An 18,469-nucleotide genomic window follows, 5' to 3' on the forward strand; every position below is an offset into this window, starting at 1 on the left:
AAGGGAGTTATGCCTCATAGAAGGAGGCTTACCTACACTGGCAAAAGTCCTCTATTTGGTCATTTTACTGCTGATTTACTTGTGCAAAAGCACATTTGAGGTATGGATGCTCCACAGGTTTTTGCGCAAAAACAGCCATTTTTGCGCAAAAGCCTTGCAGTGTAGATGTAGCCTCATTCAGGAAGAATGGCTCTTGTGTAAGAGGGGGTCTTTGCACAAAAAGGAGCTGTCTACACAGCTCCTTTTTGCGCAAAAGTGTCTTGTGCAAAAGAGGCTGCTGATTAATTATGCAAATGAAGTGTGGCAATATTCCATGCTGCGCTTCATTTGCATAAGCTTTTCTGGAAGAAGGCTACAGTTTAGCTTTAGCCCATGTCTCCAAAAGAAGGAAGCAGTTTGGAAACAGCTGCACACCATAACACATACAGTTATGGCATGTGTGGACTAGGAAAATAAGTCACAGTTAAAAATGTGCTGGTTAATAAGGCTCTCTCCACATGCACCAAAATAAGGAATTTAATTCCTCCAAAGTATTCAAGCCCAAAGTCCCTGAGTTGCAAGATTGAGTCCTGACCCGATAAAATATTTCCCATAGATAAAAATGTTGTAGTAATGCATGGCACTGGAGAAAAGATTCACAGCTGCCCCCCTTGTACTGAGCAACTCATTTGTAGACATGGAAAAGCCAGAGTTAGCAGACTTTAAATGGTGGCATTTGTAAACAATACAACCAAAGCTATGTTAGGTAATTTGTAGAGATTTACAGCCCTGTGTAATTAGACAGATGGTAACTCTTTGGCTACTGGCGGAGGGATATGAAAAACAGTACCAATGTTAAAAAAAAATAAAGCAAATCCTCCAAACATTCCTAGACCAGTTTCTCAAGCCTATGTAGCATGTACAGAATAGAATAACTTGCCTGACCTTCTTATGTTATCTGTGTAATACACCTATTCCAAACTTACACTGACAAAAATATGTGTAGTGCCCCATCATAAATTCCCACTTGATAGAGGGAAAAAGAGAGTGATCCGGCTGCTGTGAATTCATGCTACCTTTGAGGCATAAATTAAATGGAAGTTTTCCAGGTTTTTATTTTAAAAATTGAGGTGCTCAAGAGCATTGGCATTAAACAGGCTCCATCTGTCTTAAAAATGTATCCAATACTGGAAACAAGCTTCAAGGACTCACTGGAAGTTGGAAATCTTGGCTCAAGCACAGCAATGCACCAGGTGACTTCTAAAGTAATGGGAGGATTTCCACAAACTATTCTTGTACATCTCTCAAATGCAGCTGGGCGGGTGCATTTAGAAAAAACATGAGCTGCCTGTCAGCCTGTAACGAACTAGACCTGAATGTTATTTTTTTAACAACAGAGTCTCATTACAAGCTTGGATCTGGCCCAAGTTAGCTAAAAAGGTTCTTAAACTCTTCCTTTTTACATAAAAGCTCAGTTTTGACCTAAGAATAATCATAGGCCCCTATCTATTGAATAATATGCAACTCTGGAACCAAGAGGCCCCATCTTGAAATATTGGTACATGTGTAGCTGTTGCTCAGTTTTGTGCCAATGAGTTTGGCACTGTCCAAATTTCCTGTTGTCTTTGTCTAGAGATTTTTTTGATCTTAAAGGTATTGGACCATATTTTCTGCTGGGATAACTAGGCATTGGTGCATTGATTTCAGTGGGGAGATACACTAGTATCTTCCAGCTGAGGATTGGGTCTTTGGTGTCTTTCAGACTGTCCTGTAGGGGCAGAAGGAGGATACCTCTTCTGGCATGGTGATAGCCCGGCCTTGTATTTGCTGATTGGCTCTTAACTGGTCACATGTTTTTTTTTTTTGTTTTGTTCTTCAGGTTTTCCTTCTGTCTCAGCCATTACATCGTAATGTAAAAAAAAAAAAGACCAAACAATCAAGGCAGGAGGCAGTACCTCTCTAGGGTTCACAGATGGCTGATGTATGCTTGGGCACGCACTAACACGGTTCTGTTTTGCCACCCTGAGATCTGGATTTCTGCCAGATTCAGGTTAGTGCTACTCGAGGGAAAGAAAGAAAGAAGAATGAAGGGAACTTAAATTGTCTCTGTGCAATGATTAGTCTTCTACATGTCACTGCCAATGAATTACTGATCCCGCAGTCTCTGGTCTCTCCCTGTGATCTTGTGTATGTGCTTTGATTCCCATTGTCTTTTTCCTTGGCTCTCAGGAATGCGTCTGAAGGAAGCAGCAGACATTGCCAAGAGAATTCCTAAACCAAATGATCTTCCCCAATCATACATTCATACTTCATTTTCCAGTGTACCCTGAAGCCAGAACTCTTTCTGCCTTTCCACTCTCTTTTTTTGCAGACAGTGCTTGTCTTTATAAGAGCCTTATATTGGGGCTATTTGTTTATTTATTACTAGAAGGTTTCCTCGGGTCTTTAACTGAATTAATGTTTGGTTTTTGGAACATAAAATGAAAATGTACATGCTTCATTTGAATCATTGCTCTGGGGAGGGCTGGGGATGAGGGGTTCGGTATGCACACTGCCCCAGGGAGAGAGGACTACCCCAGCCCTCTCACTGCAGCAGCTTTGGGCCAGGTGAGAAGCACCTTTCAATGGCTGCTGTAGCTCCAGTGGGCACAGCTGTGGGAGGGATGTGTGTCAGCTGGCTGGGGCAAGTCCTGGTTTGTTTGCCCCCTGTGATCCCACGTCAGAGTGAAGAATGCAGGAAATGGTACAATTTCCTCCCACTCCCTGATGAAGGGGAAAAGCTAGCAATGTTCCTTTATGAATGGGGTGGGGGAGGGCTTCAGCTCTCCCCTGAAAAGGGTACCTAAGGGTGGAAGGTTTGGGGCTGGAGCAGTCCTGGAGCAGTCACCTGCCTGGTGATTGTGTCTCCTTTTTGTATGGTTTTATGAGAAGCAATCCCATTCCAGGCACATCCCATTTTCCTGGAACAACCAAATCCTGACCTTGCTGTAAATTACGATAAGAGGAAGCTGTATACCAGAGCTCGGCAACCTATGGCTCATGAGCCAAATATGGCTCATTATTGAGCATGATATGGCTCTTCTGGAGCCCCAACTCAGCCCCCATCCAGTTCCCCCCGCAGCAGGGAGCCGGTGCCAGTGCCAGCTTCCTGCGGGTGGATGGGGATCTGGGGAGAAAGCCCTGAGCCTCCTTGCTAGATCCGGCATGCAGGGAACAAGCGGGGAACATGCGTTGCCCTTTTCCTTCCTCTGGCATGTGGGGAACAAGCAGAACAAAAAATGGCTCCATGTACTACCATTTTCCTTCCCCTAGGACACACTTCCTGGAGGCTTCCCCTGTAAATTCTTCTGGAAGGCTTCCTTTCCACGAACGGGAGTAGTGGGAGGCTGTGTTACATGGTGCCTGTGATGTGGTGTGAAAACAAGTGTCCCTGCACTCCCTTATGCCCAGATCCCACCTCTCCATCCCCTCACTCACTCCCTCCCAGCCAGACACCCTGCCCCTTGGCCAGACACCCTGGCCCCAGTCCACTCCTGCCCCCTAAACAGACAGCCTGCCCCCCAGACCACTCCTGCCTCCTCCCCTGGCCAGACACCCTACTCCAAGCCTGCTTCTGCACCCTACCTCCCACTCAGACCTTGCACCTTCACCCCCTCCTATATCCCACCTCCCAGCCAGATCCTGCCCCCCATCCCTATCCCATTCACTGGCAGCCCTGTCCCACACACTTAGCCCCTCATTTTGGACCACACGCAGATCCTGGGGGGAAGGGGAGGGTGAGAGGACACAAAATCCACTAATGCTGAAACCCCAGAAGAATAACGCTGGCTTGAGGCCTTGAATCTCAGTCCTCCCTGCTCCTTCCCCCACCATGGGACTGGAGCACAAGGGGAGTTAGGTGTTTCAGTTGGGGGCCACATTAGTGAGGGTTGGAGGTTTTGGGAGGGTTTTTTTTCTTCTCATTTGTGTGGTTCCCAACTGATTTTTCTGTGAGTCAGTGGCCCCCGACCCAAAAAAAGATCCCCACCTGCCACAAATAAAGACAACATTGAAACCTTTTATGTTCGATATATTTTATTTAATTTAAAAATGAAGCCTGGCCAACAAGCCCACAGTTGGGGCCCAGCCCCCATCCGGCCGCAGCATCATAACACTCCTGCACCCTCCCCCACCCTGAGCCCATTATACATCTGAACCCCTTGCCCTGAGCCCATCATACCCCACATCCCCAAACTCCTGCACCTCCACATCCCCAGCCTCCTGCCATAACACTATTGCACCCCCCATACACCCCAACCCTGAGCCCATCATATACCTGAACGCCCTGGCCTTAGCCCCTCATACCTCCACATCCCCAAACTCTTGCTTCTCCGCATCCCCAGACTCCTGCACTCTCACATCCCCAGTCCCCTTCCATAACACTCCTGCACCCCTCACACTTCCCAACCTTGTGTCCTGAGTCCATCAATCTCCTAAATCCCCTGCTCTGAGCCCCTCATTAACCCCAGCCCAGACTCCTGCACCCACATTTGCAGCCCCCTGCCATAAGATTGATAAGAGACAGCCTGAATGTGTGCATGAAGCTGGATCCGACCAGACCAAGTTTAGGATGTAAACTTCAATGAAATGTGCAAAAAGATGCAGCAGCAGAAATCCCATTAAATAAAGTCTGTGAGTACAATATTTCATTTATACTATTATTAATCATTATGTCAATTATCAATAATGTTAAGTTCTATATATTCAGTCATGCAAATGGGCATTTTTATATGGCTCTTTGTTGACCACTTGTTCTGAATTTTGATGTAGCTTGGCTCTTTGGTTTGAAAAGATTGTCGACCCCTGCTGCGTACTGAATTTGGTGGTCCTAGCTCTAACCAGGGGTGGCCTGAAGCGGGCTGCGGCAGCTGGCGCCCCAGGTGGAACACGCAATCGGTGCCCCCGCCTGCATTGCCGTCAATGGCATGATGTCATCATTGGGCGTCCCGGGCGTCCTGTTGAAGGTGGCACCCTAGGCGACGGCTTGAGTCGGCCTATATTCAGCCCTTGGCTCTAACCGTGTAGGAGTTCTTGAACAAACAGACAGACACACAGAGGGTATGTCTACACTACAAGGCTCTGCTCTGACCCTTGCACCCCGCAAAATGCCAGCTGCCTGCCCTGAAGGACCCGGGCAATGCCAGGTAAGTCTTTTAGTCTGTTATATGTTTGAGAGAGTTAGTCTGCCTGGATATGTCTACACTACCCCGCTAGTTCGAACTAGCGGGGTAATGTATGCATAGCGAACGTGCAAATGATGCCCGGGATTTGAATTTCCCGGGCTTTATTTGCATAAGCCGGCCGGCGCCATTTTTAAATGCCGGCTTGTTCGAACCCCGTGCCACGCGGCTACACGCGGCACGGGCTAGATAGTTCGAACTAGCAAGCCATTCCGAACTATCTGTACACCTCGTTCCATGAGGCGTACAGATAGTTCGGAATGGCTTGCTAGTTCGAACTATCTAGCCTGTGCCGCGTGTAGCCGCGCGGCACGGGGTTCGAACAAACCGGCATTTAAAAATGGCGCCGGCCGGCTTATGCAAATAAAGCCCGGGAAATTCAAATCCCGGGCTTCATTTGCACGTTCGGTATGCATACATTACCCCGCTAGTTCGAACTAGCGGGGTAGTGTAGACATATCCAGGCAGACTAACTCTCTCAAACATATAACAGACTAAAAGACTTACCTGGCATTGCCCGGGTCCTTCAGGGCAGGCAGCTGGCATTTTGCGGGGTGCAAGGGTCAGAGCAGAGCCTTGGCGATGTGGGGGGGGGGGAGGGAGTGCAGGAGGCCAGGGCAGAGGGGTGCAAGAGTGAGGGTTGGGGGGCTGAGGAGTGGTTCAGGGGAGGGGGTGTCATTCAGCACAGGCCTTTTTCCTCCCTCAGTCCCGTCCCCCAGGCACCAGGGGCCTTTTCTCTCCCTCTAGTCCCCGCAGACTGCCAGGGTCCTTTTCTTTCTCCCCAGGTCCCTCTAGCTGCTAGCGGCCTTTTCTCTTCCTCTAGCCCCCTGGAACCTTCCCCATTGCTCTGACCAAGGGCTGGCAAAGGGGGAAAGGGTTTGGGCAGGGGGGCTACTTACCTGGTGTGCTGACAGGCAAGATGGTGGAGCCCTTGCCCTGCTGGACACTGCCCTTGGTGGTATGGCTGCCCCCAGTGGACACTCTGCAGGATAGCTCTCCCTTGGAGACTCACATCCCCCAGTGGACACTCTCATATCACATCTCACCAAACAGCAGCCCCTCCCTTTGCGTGTTATGGAAAGCAGTCCCTTTCCTGGGACTTCTGGTTGTCCTGGCACAACACACACCCTGATCTTGTTTTAAATTATGATAAGAGGAAGCTGCATGCCAAGTTTGGTGGCCCTACTTCTTACCATATAGGAGGAGTTCTTGAACAAATGGACTCGCAGACAGACACATAGACACACCCTGTTTAAGTCATTTGGGGCATGTCTACACAGCAGCATTATTTTGAAATAACTATGTGAGCATCTACAAGCAAGCCCGTTATTTCGAAATAATTTCTACTCTTAAAGTGAGACTACAAATAAAGGGGGATATAATGACATGAAATGGTGGTGTGCATCAGCCATCAATGGGAGAGCTGCAAGTGGATAAAGGATAACATACCTAAGTCTGGATGGAATCATTACCTTTCAATGCACTCATTGTTTTGGAACTTGGGATTTGTCATACCGAATTGAAGAGCTGGCTGAAACTTATCAAATGTTGAGATATCAAAAAATCGAAATTTGTAATTTAATTTTAAAATAGGGAATATTCTCCACAAAATCTCTGTAATTTTTAACTGTGTTTTTCAAGCTGTCATTGAGCTGGTTGAAATTTTTACAAATCTTTTTGTTTTGTTTTTACTTTAGACCAAGCCTCTATCTACCCATTACTTCATCTTTTGTAGTCTCTCCTCTCCTAGAAGTACATTTATTACAGCAATGGATCAGGTTGAAATTCTGTCAGTATTTTAATATAAACCCTGATTATCATGGTTATATTAAATCAGATCATTCTGAAACTTTGTGAATTACAGTTATCAGCTTCAGATGTTTTATGTAATTTTTAAAAGTTCAAAGCTATTTTAGAGTTCCCAAGTGAATGTCTTTCTAGCACCAAAATATTTTAATGATTTTTTTAGGAAACTAGAAGCTAATGTAGATTCATTCTCTGGTGAGTTGCAAACATTTTATATTGGCCACACATGATAGTTAATTTTAAAAAAATACAAACAAGCTTTTTACAATAAAGGCTGCAGAAATCTGGTGATGAAATGGAATATATTTAGGGCCCTGATCATGAAATACATACTCACTTAATAGTTCCATTAAGTTCAATGGGACTATTCACATGTGCAAAGTTACTTTTATGCCCAAGAGTTTGCTGGATCAAGGTGTTAACAAGTAATATTTTAATTACATTGAAAATAATATAGCCTCTAGTTTGTGAGGAAAAATAAGGCAATCTCCATTGCAAAGGTCACACAACAGAATGTATGGCACACAAATCTTTATGTATAGGCATCTTGCTGATACAAACAGAAGTGTAATATGGGACGTGCTCCACCCATGTGCCTACATACTTCACCACCATAGACTGTGACTTATCAGTGGCATCCTGAAGGACACTTATTCCTTGACGCTCCAAAGCCCACCCACCTTAATCTGGGACAATGTCGGTGGTACACACTAAGTATCTCGTTACCTGTGTAAAAAACAATACTTGTATTTCCCCATAACCTAAACTTGACCCTGGATATACAATGCCTTCTTTTTTCCCTTCTACCTTGTTAACTTTATTTGAAACATTAGCCTTAATAAAATATTTTTGTGCTGTTCTCTCTCAGGTGTATGTGGTACTGCACTTAATGGATGCTGTTTTCCTCCTGAGACCCCTGTCCTTTCCTTCTGTATTTATTAATAATGCCTTTCTCATATTTTTCTAGTGAAAAAGGGTGTGACTCCTATAGAATTTCAATGTGTGCTCTCATGTTTCATTTCAAGGGTCTCCTCTTGTGAATAGATTTTCCTTCCCCTCTAGCTTGACACATGTGCATCCCAAAGGTGAATAGAGACCCTATTGGAAAAAAAGAGTGAGGGTTAGAAAGGTTCCTTCTAAGCTATGTGGTAGCACGGACTCAACACTGCTTAATCAGTCCCACCCAGTCCAGGACTCAGGGCTCCACACATGGAGCTGCCTGGTTGGAGGGAGGGGCACTTCGTCCTCAACGACAGCAGCAGCTCCCTGCTGAGGACAGGGGCCATGCTGCCGCACAGCTTAGCGGGAACCTGGGTTATGAGCTAAGCTGGCTTCTTGTTTAAAAACTCCATCCTCATTTTTCATATGCCTGGTGTGCTTTGTTTAATTTTTAGATCCAGAGCTGATCAGTCCTAGGAGATGATGAACACTTTCAACTCCCCCTTAAGGCAATAGAGCAGATCTTCATGTAGGACAATTTACATGCACTGAGGCTTTGCCTCAGGGGGACTATTCTTATGCTAATGCCCGCATTTAAGTGCTTTTCTGGGCTAGGGCCAAAATGTCTAGCTTTAGTGGTAGACTATTTTTATTGAATTGAGTATGTTTGTTTTTGTAGTGTAGATCACTACTCCCTTGGCACTGACGTAAACCTTTTAGATGCAATACAGGTAACAGTGCTGGAAAATTGTGATCAATCAGAAATGCAGAGGTTCCTGCAGAGTTACTGAAGTCAGGTATCTCGTTCTTTTGGGAGAGTATTTATTACTGTCGTTTAAGACTAAAGAATGCAAAAATATGTTATGCAGTTAGTTTAATTTTAGTAAAAGAAATTATTACTGTATAATGTATATTTTACTGGCATGCATAAAAAATAAATTAAAAAGATTCACATGTATTGAAAGAAAAATAGGTTGAAAAGAATACACAGGAATAAGAATAACTTTAAAATCCCACAGTATAATTTCACAGCACCACTAAATATGTGCTATTTCTCCACTAAAGAGGAAATTGTTAGGTACAGAATGTGCACACAAATAAATGAAATAATAGCTCTAGAAGGCAAAATGTAATACATTAATATGGTGTATCTGTGAAACTGCATATTTTCTGCTTTCTGCACTTCTACATTTCGAAGGGCTCAGCTCATTGAAGTCAATCCTTCAGCTGATTTCAACAGGCATTGAGTCCAGCCTTAATAACAAGGCGTGTGTGTGCCTGAACAGCAGCCATTTTGTTTTCAGATTGCTGCAACATGTTAGAGGAACCATGTGTAACATGCTCTTTTCTCTTGAGACTTCACATACGTTCTTTCTTGTTTTCCTTATTTTAAATTGAGTAATTTTAAATGGAAAGTAGACAGTTGCTCTTATGTATGGAAAAACACCATGCAAACTTTAACTCCCCTGGCTTGTCTCACTGAAGTTAGGACTTCCTATATTAGTAAGAGATTACAGGCCGGACCCAGTAGTTGTTTAAATATAGTGTGTAAACCCAGAGCTCAAAAGCTGAGAGCTCCAAAGGGAAAAGCCAGCCCCGACCATTCTCATTTACACCAAGGCTACGTCTAGACTGGCATGATTTTCCGGAAATGCTTTTAACGGAAAAGTTTTCTGTTAAAAGCATTTTCGGAACAGAGCGTCTAGATTGGCACGGACGCTTTTCCACAAAAGCCCTTTTTGTGGAAAAGCGTCTGTGGCCAATCTAGACGCGCTTTTCTGCAAAAAAGCCCCGATCGCCATTTTCACAATTGGGGCTTTTTTGCGGAAAACAAATTTGGGCTGTCTACACTGGCCCTTTTGCGCAAAAGTTTTGCACAAAAGGACTTTTGCCCGAACGGGAGCAGCATAGTATTTCCACAAGAACACTGACAATCTTACATGAGATCGTCAGTGCTTTTGCGGAAATTCAAGTGGCCAGTGTAGACAGCCGGCAAGTTTTTCCGGAAAAGTGGCTGATTTTCCGGAAAAACTGGCCAGTCTAGACACAGCCCAATTGTAACATTGCTTACACACGGGTCCCCATACTGTGTTTTGTTTTATTTGGAATCTATGTTCTAACTGAGCAAATTATAGGGTTACCATATTTGAACTTTCAAAAAAGAGGATACTCCTGAGAGAGAGTGTATCTGTATCAGTATCTACCAGGTCACGTTGTATTAATGTGTCGTAGTATAATATATAATATATAAAACACATTAATACAACATGAGTTCATAGATACTGATACAGATACACTCCCTCTCAGAAGTGTCCTCTTTTTTGAAAGTTCAAATATGGTAACCCTATAATAGATCGTTATTCTAACTGTATGTAAGAAAAGGAATACGAATGGTCCAAGATAAGGCCTGGAATAAGTGTGTCACCTTTACTGGTAGTGGACTCTGAGCTGGGAACTGACTGAAGTTTAATAAGAGACAGTCAAGGGTTCTGCCCTAAAGATCAGGCACTCTTTTCAAAGGAACCAGAACTCTGTCTTGCTCTGGGCTCCCCACTTGGTTTTTCTGAACCATGTGTGGAGTGATTCTGTGGGACGAGACAGGAGCAGGTAGTGGCATAGAGCTGACCACGCAGCAAGGCCCAACTGGACTGGGTCTAGAGAGGACTCAATAGGAAGGCCCAACAGTAGGTAGCTGCTGCTACAACACAGAACTGATGGCCCAAAACTGGACCAGGTGGCTGCACACTGGGGTGGGACCTGATGGTGTGTGTGACGGGGCGGCGGGGATCGCGAGCCCCAACCCCGCGCCCCGCACTGGGGCGCCGCGGGGGACAGGCGCTGAAACGCCTGAGTGGCTCTGCCGCGCTTGTTCGGCGGCGGCCGCCAACGTAGGCGGGGGTGGGCGGTGGGGATCGCAAGCCCCAACCCTACGCCCCACGCCAGGGGCGCTGCGGTACATTGCCGCAGGGAAGTCCGAGCGGCTCTAATGCGCCGGCCCAGGAACGGCGGCCAGCGCAGGCGCAGGAGCCTCCGCCCGGAGGGGCCGCCCACACACTTGCCCAGCCCCTCCCGCAGGGGGCATGCGCCGGCGTCCCTGAGCAGGAGTGCGGGGTTTAAAGGCCGGACAGCCTGGACGCAGGGAGGGGAGCTCCGGGGAGACGGGGCGAGGACGATCGCTCCGGACGGCGGCGGGGCGGAAGGACCGACGGCGGACCCAGGACGGGCAACGGACTGTCCCGCGACCTGAGTGGGTGAGTCAACCCCTAAAGCCCCGCTGAACCAAACTGAGATATACAGATCCGAAAGGGTCGGAGGAAGCAGCCCAGGACGGGGTCGGAAACCCCAGGGACCGGTGCGTTGCGGCCATAGGCCCCCCCCGGTCGGGCAGCGCGTCTCAGACGCACTCCCTTAGGGTCCTGGGCTGGGACCTGGAGAGGGGACGGGCCCAGGTCCCCCTCCGCCCCGGTCGGATACCGGGGAGCCATCCAAGAGACAAAGCAGCGAAGGATAACGACCCCTCTCCCCGAGGTAGGGGCCGGGACCGTTACAGTGTGCCATCTCTAGACTGGAGTAGACAGATGGGAGAGAGCCACCAGCTTGTATCCCCTGGCTACAACTGAAGCTAACTAGAGTTGTGGTGGGGATTGTTTTGTGACTGGACCAGTCCATTAATACCTGGAGCTATGGGGATGGCCATATCTAGGTAACCCGATGTCCTGCTTTAAAAGGGACAGTCCCATATGTACATCCTCCTGCAGGTGTCCCTCCTTTAAAATAAAAACCCTGGTCAATTGTCCCATATTTTCTGTCTCTCCCCTCCCATCAGTACTGGTGAATCCTACTGGGCCAGATCCTTGCTCGCCAGCTGCCCACCCACCAGCGGTGAGTGTGGGTGGAGGTCCAACGACTGATGATGGGGTTGGGAGTGCAAGGCTGTTGGTTGGGCACAGCTGCAGCTTGCAGGGACAGTAGCTACCCCTACTGGTCCATCAGTGCAGTCCCTGGCTTTTGACCAGCAGGCTCCCTTCACTTCCTGTCCTGTTTCCAACCAGCACTGGCAACTTGCTGTGGTGGTTGGTGAGTGTGGGCTGGCAGTGGCTGATTATGTGTCACCTCTGCTGCCCACCCATCAGCCTCACTGTCCTCTCTCTGTTCATCACCCCAGCCCAACTGCTCCTCCATACCCCTCCTCTCGTCCCCCTGCGGGGTATTTTCTGCTCCTGGTGCTGTGCAGAGAACCAGACTCTGGTCAGATCATTCAGCTCACCCACAGCCTGGCTGGCAGACTCCTGCTTTCCTCCACTGCCTCACTGACACAGTGGAAACTTCTCTGCCCCTCAGCTAGGCTCTATAGTGGCAGGGAGGAAGCTATTTCCATCCTATTAATGCCCCAACTCTGCATGCTCCACAGCAACCCCCCAAGCGAGGGCATCGCACCCTCTCCACACACTGCCCCCGCAGCAGGTCCTGCCCCCAGGATGTGTTGGGCTGCTCTGGAGCACAGTGCCTCCTTAGGGCTTAACCCCTTCCTGCCCACACTTTAGCCAGGGAACAGGTGGTGTCTGGGTTATGTCAGTGGCCAACAGCAGGGTGGAGATGTTAGTTGCCTTTCTGCACTGGCAGGCAGGAAGGAACAAGGTGCTTCCAGCCACAATGGGGTGGGACATGGGGGCAGGAGAGAAGAGATGACCTCTCAGATACTCAGGCCAGGTCACCCCTACCTCCCCACTCACCTCCCATCCCTTCCCTCCTGCACAGTGCTGAACAGATGCTGCTGGCCACGCTCTGGTGTGAACTCCTGACAGAAATCAGTGGGGGACCTGTAACCCTGCATGCCCCCCATGATGTCTTGAGAAGATGTGGCACCAGGTACAAGCAGAGGTAGGTCTGTCCCGGGGGCCCAGCCAGACATGGAAGGTGCAGAGCACTGGACAGGGAAGGCTGGGTCAGGTCGGTCAGTCATCCCCATCCCCATCCCCATCGCCATGCGAGAAAGATGTAGGGGAATGTGTGTGTGTCATTTCTCCCCATGCAAACCTTAAAGATAAGAAGGTAAATAAAAAGAATCCATCTACACAGTATTTCTGTTTATCAGGGACTCAGTCAACTTGATGTTAATTTGAATGTGTGTACTGCACAGTTCTGATTGACTGCCACTGAGCTCCCTTGAGTATGAGTAATCTGACCAGAGTCCCATATTTGGAATAGGGAAATATGGTCACCCTAGCTCTGAGTTATTACCCAATGGGGGACATTCTCAGATGGGACGTGGATCATTTTTGCAGGGGTCCCATTGCTTGGCTTTTGTCAGTGTCGTTTTTCTATTGGGTACCATTGCCCAGCTAGGTTTCCTTACCTCTAGCATAGCAGCAGTTTGTAGAGCTGGTAAATCCCCTCCTTCCCCAGTCAGCTGATGTCCTTGGCTAGGTCACTGATGGACAGTCACAGCCAAACCACTGAGTTCCCTAGTTTGGGGAACTCTGCTGAGTTCTAATGGAAGGGAAGGAGAGGGAGCTTCCTCTTATCAGCTCCCAATCTCCGCTGGGTCAGGCATCTTTGTCCCTTAAGTCCCTCTGTGGAGACACTGGGGCTATGTCTAGACTGCATTCCTCTCTCAAAAGAGGACTGCAAATGAAGGACATTGAAAATTGAAATGAAGTACAGTATGCACACTTCATTTGCATAATCACGTCCGAGTGCTTTTTCGAAAAAGGGTTTTTCAGAAAAAACCTGCAGCCTAGATGGGGTTCTTTCCAACCCCCCCTTTTTCGAAAGAACCGTTACTCCTGAAAAAAATAGGATTAAAGGTTCTTTCAAAAAAGGGGGTTCTTTTCGAAAGAACCCCGTCTAGACTGGTTTTTTTTTAATTAAAAACCATTTCCCCTTTAAATGGTGTGCTTGCTGACTCAAACCACTACCCCATACCTGGCCCCCTGGTAATTCCCTGAGTTGTGTCACTCAGGAGAGGGGGCTTTGGAGAAGGGGTGCAGGAGAAGGCGGAGCAAGGATGGGAAGAGGCAGAGCCAGGGCAGGGTTTGGGGGAATGGTTGTGTGGGGTTGTGCCATGGGCACTGTGGGATGGGGCCTGGGGTGGAGAGGGGGTTGTTCCTTAGGGATGGCACTGCCCAGTACAGATCCTTGGAGGAACCTGCTGGTCACCTCCCTCCTATGAGCCATAGTCCATTTGCTGCCTTCTGTGCCAGAGCTATGGGACTCTTCAAAGGGGACATGGATGAGCAGCAGTGCTATTTGTGGCAGGTGGACAAAAAATCTGGTGCAACAGATCTCGGGCTCAGTAACTTTCTATATGATCAGCCGATCTCTGTCAGGCTATTACATCTACTGCTCATGCACCTGGTTTGTACCCTCCACCCTTCTTTTGAACCCCACAAATCCCACACAGAAAATCCCCCATCCAAGCCACAGTTCTCAATGGTTTAGCTCTCAGTGCCACATGGTGACACTTTTGCACCAGCAGGCTGTGAAATCAGATGTTGTTTTACAAGCAGGCAGGTGATGGCGTGTGGAGGCAAATCACAGAAGGAAAGAGGATGTGGTGCTTATGCTTTTCATTTGGAAATGCAGGTCCAAAGTCAACTTGGCCGCACTGTCTGCTGGGGAAAAGTCCCTTTCCTGTTCTGTCAGAGGGAAAGTCACCCACGAGGCCCTTATGGCATGGGGCTGGTGATCTGGTCATTTCCTACAGCTAAGCCAGGCTGCTGCAAGGAGGGAAAACCGAGGTTCGGATGATGCTAAAGACATGGCTGTTTCTGAGCTAGTGCGGTCAGGCAATGCAGCAGCCGGGGGCAAGGGGTGGTTAGATGTGTCTTCTCACAGAGAGGTTATAAAATCCAAGCTCCTGACCAACTGTGGCCATGGAGGATCCCAGGGCTTCTCCTCCCACAATATCGAGGCCCGAATCAGACTCCAAACCCCTCCACCCTCCGAGAAGTACCGTAATGTCCAGAGTAAAAGCAGAAGCACAAAACGATAGGCACTTCTCTTAAGCAGCCTCAGTGGTAGATGCCTTTTAAATGGAATCTGGTCTTACATTTAGTTTAGATGCCACTGTGATGTGGGCATAAAAATGAATAGATCAGCCACTGGTCTGACAACTCCTGTCTTCTACTAGCTCAGCCTGCTGGGGGAGTTTCAGTGCAAACATTCTTACGTTTAGGGTGACATCTGCTGTGCAAACTGCTAACTGCAAGCAAGATTTTCTTACAGAAATCTACGCACCCCCTCGAAATCTTGCTTGCAAACTGGTGGATCTCCCAAAACCCACATGCTGCTGCCAGGGGTGCAGAAGCATCTCTTTAGAGGTCCTGAGTTGCTGCAGTTTTGCCCCTATTCCATGACAGCACATATTCCTGCAGACATATTCCAAGGAAAGTACAATGTAGCAAAAGGCTACATTAACCATTTCGCTCCCACCAAGGTAAAGCACATCCCTGTTGGCTCTGCTGCCTAAGCTATGTGCTCTTTGTTGCTTTCCTGCATGAAGAGCTCTGGACACACCGAAGGCCTTTTGCTACATCTGAGGGATATGGAGAATGCTGCTGTTGCTGACTGGCCCTTTACACGTGGGTAGGAGACGGCCCATCCAGGGAGCGCCCCATCTTACATACAGATCGCCAGTTCCCAAACTGGTCCCATTTGTGTTTTGGAAGAGTCTGACTCAAACAAAACCAGGGAAAATAGGAAGGCGAGTGTTTTAAACACTTGGGCTACGTCTAGACTGGCATGATTTTCCGGAAATGCTTTTAACTGAAAAGTTTTCCGTTAAAAGCATTTTCAGAAAAGCACATCTAGATTGGCAGGATGCTTTTCCGCAAAAGCACTTTTTGCGGAAAAGCGTCCATGGCCAATCTAGATGCGCTTTTCCACAAAAAAGCCCTGATCGCCATTTTCGCGATCGGGGCTTTTTTGCGGAAAACGGTACTATGCTGTCTACACTGGCCCTTTTGCGCAAAAGTCTTTCGAAAAAAGACTTTTGCCCGAACGGGAGCAGCATAGTATTTCCGGAAAAGCACTGACGATCTTACATGAGATCGTCAGTGCTTTTGCGGAAATTCAAGCGGCCAGTGTAGACAGCTGGCAAGTTTTTCTGGAAAAGTGACTGATTTTCCAGAAAAACTGGCCAGTCTAGACACAGCCTTGTTGATCTATAAGCAGGTGAAAACTCCTCACTGTTGGTTCATGAGGCTGTGAAACTGGAAAGGTCTTGGCCAATTTTCAGCTAACATGGACTTCTCTTCATTTTCAGTCTGCAACCTCATTGACTCCGAAAGCTGCAGAAGTCATTTGGAGTTTGGTTTTTGTTCTCTTGGACTTCAAAAAGGTCTTCTGAAATAGATTTTATAACACTTCCTGCCTAGCACTAGTACCAGTTGGATGGGCTTCCTTTTATAATCACAGAGGTTGGGGCTCAACGGACAATAGAAACTCCCTTAAATGGTTACACTTCTATGTGGGGAAACTTGGCAGGGAAAGATGCTGAAGATGTTATCCCTACTGTATTTATTCACATATCAAACAGCATGATGTCTTTTGCATTTGTATTCAAAGAAGATTGGCCCAGTGCTTAGGATCCTCGCCTGGGACTTGGAAAACTCAAGTTCAGGCTCCACCACAGGCTTCCTTCTTTCTCTCTGTGCCTTAGTTTGTCACCTGTGAATTAGGGATGATACCACTGTGCTATCTCTCAGGAGTGTGGTGTGGCTAAATACATTGAAGGGAGGTGCTCAGAGAGGATTGGTTGGATGGAGCTGTGTGAGCATAACTTTCTCACCTAAAGGAGAGCTCTGTGTGTCTCTTTCAAAAGCTATAACCTTGTCTCTTTAATATCCTGGGACCAGCATGGCTACAACACTGCAACCATCACTTTCTAATACCATTATGTTAGATGTTTGTGTGTGCAATTACCATGGTTGTACATGCACTCTTTGCTTTTGTGCCTGGTCTCTTTATTTGTGCTATTAGGTATTGTAATTATATGTACCAGCAACATGCATCAACTGTGCTGAGAAACGAGGCCCTAGCTGATTCTGAAGCTCATGGGATCTCCCAGCCTGTGGGTGCAGTTTAGAAACAGCGCTAGTCGCGCTCGGTTGTCACAACAAACTGCAACCTGCAGAATGTTAGCAATGCAGCTGAATGTTGCAGGGGGCCACTTCAGTTTCCATGGAAACTGACATCAGTTCACCAAACTCACCACAAAGTCTTGGCTGATTATCTGCTGCTGCTGAGCATTTAAATACACCGTGATTATTCTGAAGCCCTTCTCCATTCTCTTGCTGCACCAATTTCCATTCCTAGTACATACAGCAAAGTAGATGGAATTCTAGAAGATCTGAGTCATGGCTGAAGTCTGCTACGCTGTCCCATCTCCAAAGGTGAAAGACAGATTAATGTCTAGGCCTTTTTGGTCACCGAGCCTTACATTGTGCTAAGAAATTGGGATGAATGTTCCAAAATCTAGCAAGTAGTAACTGGGTCAATTGAATATGGTACAAACCAGAGGAAAATGATTTATTTGCTTTTTAAAAAATTTTGGAGCTGAACATCTTTGTAACCCATTTTTATAAATTCTAAGGCCAGATTCTGCTCTTGGTATATTGGTGTAGATTTGGCATAATTCCACTTACACCTAGATTTATTCTGGTATAACTGAGAGAAGAGTTAGGTCCATAGAGTGCTTTTTATGGGGAAAAAACTAAAAATCTGTTTTCTAAATTAGTGAGGTTTTGAATGGGGTTTTCATATCAGAGGCGTGGTCTTCATTGCAGAGTTGGGGGACAAGGAGCAGTGTTGTAGTAGGACTGGTACAGCCCTGGGGGGCGATAGCAGCTGATCAATGGATACTCACCATCTTAGAAAATCCAGCCTTTAAACTTTCAGTTAAGGATGCAGAATTTAAACCCTCATTACTTCATTTGATCAAACACAGCTTATTAGCATCGGTCAGAGAGGTGGAAGAAAAATGCAACAAATATTTAGTTGTGGCTGCTCCTCTTTTCTATACATTTTAACCAGCTCTGCCCCTGAATTTCATTTGAAGGGTGTTTAAATGATCTCTAACAGTGGTTAGAGACATGTCTTTTTCACACCATAACATGAGAATGGATTCCTCTCTTTCCAAATCAGGTACTGCGTATTCCTTGATAACTGAATGAATATGTGACAATATTGCGTTGAATTGTGGATGTTCTAGGCCAGCACTTAAACTCTAACAAAATACATTATCCATCTCAGTCTTTCCTGGATGCTGGAGTAGCAGGGAGAGGTGTATCTGAAATTAAAATGGCTACTACTTTATGAAATACCTGGTATACCCAATATGACAATCCACTAGATCATTGTTTCTCTAAGTGGTCCACAAAACCACTCGGAGAAGTCAAGGGGAGCTGTAGAAAGCAGTGTAGGCCAGGCTGCCACTTCCGGCAGCTCCCCTTGGCTGCAAATGGCGAACCAGAGCCAATGGGAACGGGGAGGCTCCATGGCCATGGAACCAGTAAATAAACACA

This window comes from Pelodiscus sinensis, chromosome 16 (genome assembly GCF_049634645.1).
Source record: "Pelodiscus sinensis isolate JC-2024 chromosome 16, ASM4963464v1, whole genome shotgun sequence".
Classification (NCBI taxonomy): Eukaryota; Metazoa; Chordata; order Testudines; family Trionychidae; genus Pelodiscus; species Pelodiscus sinensis.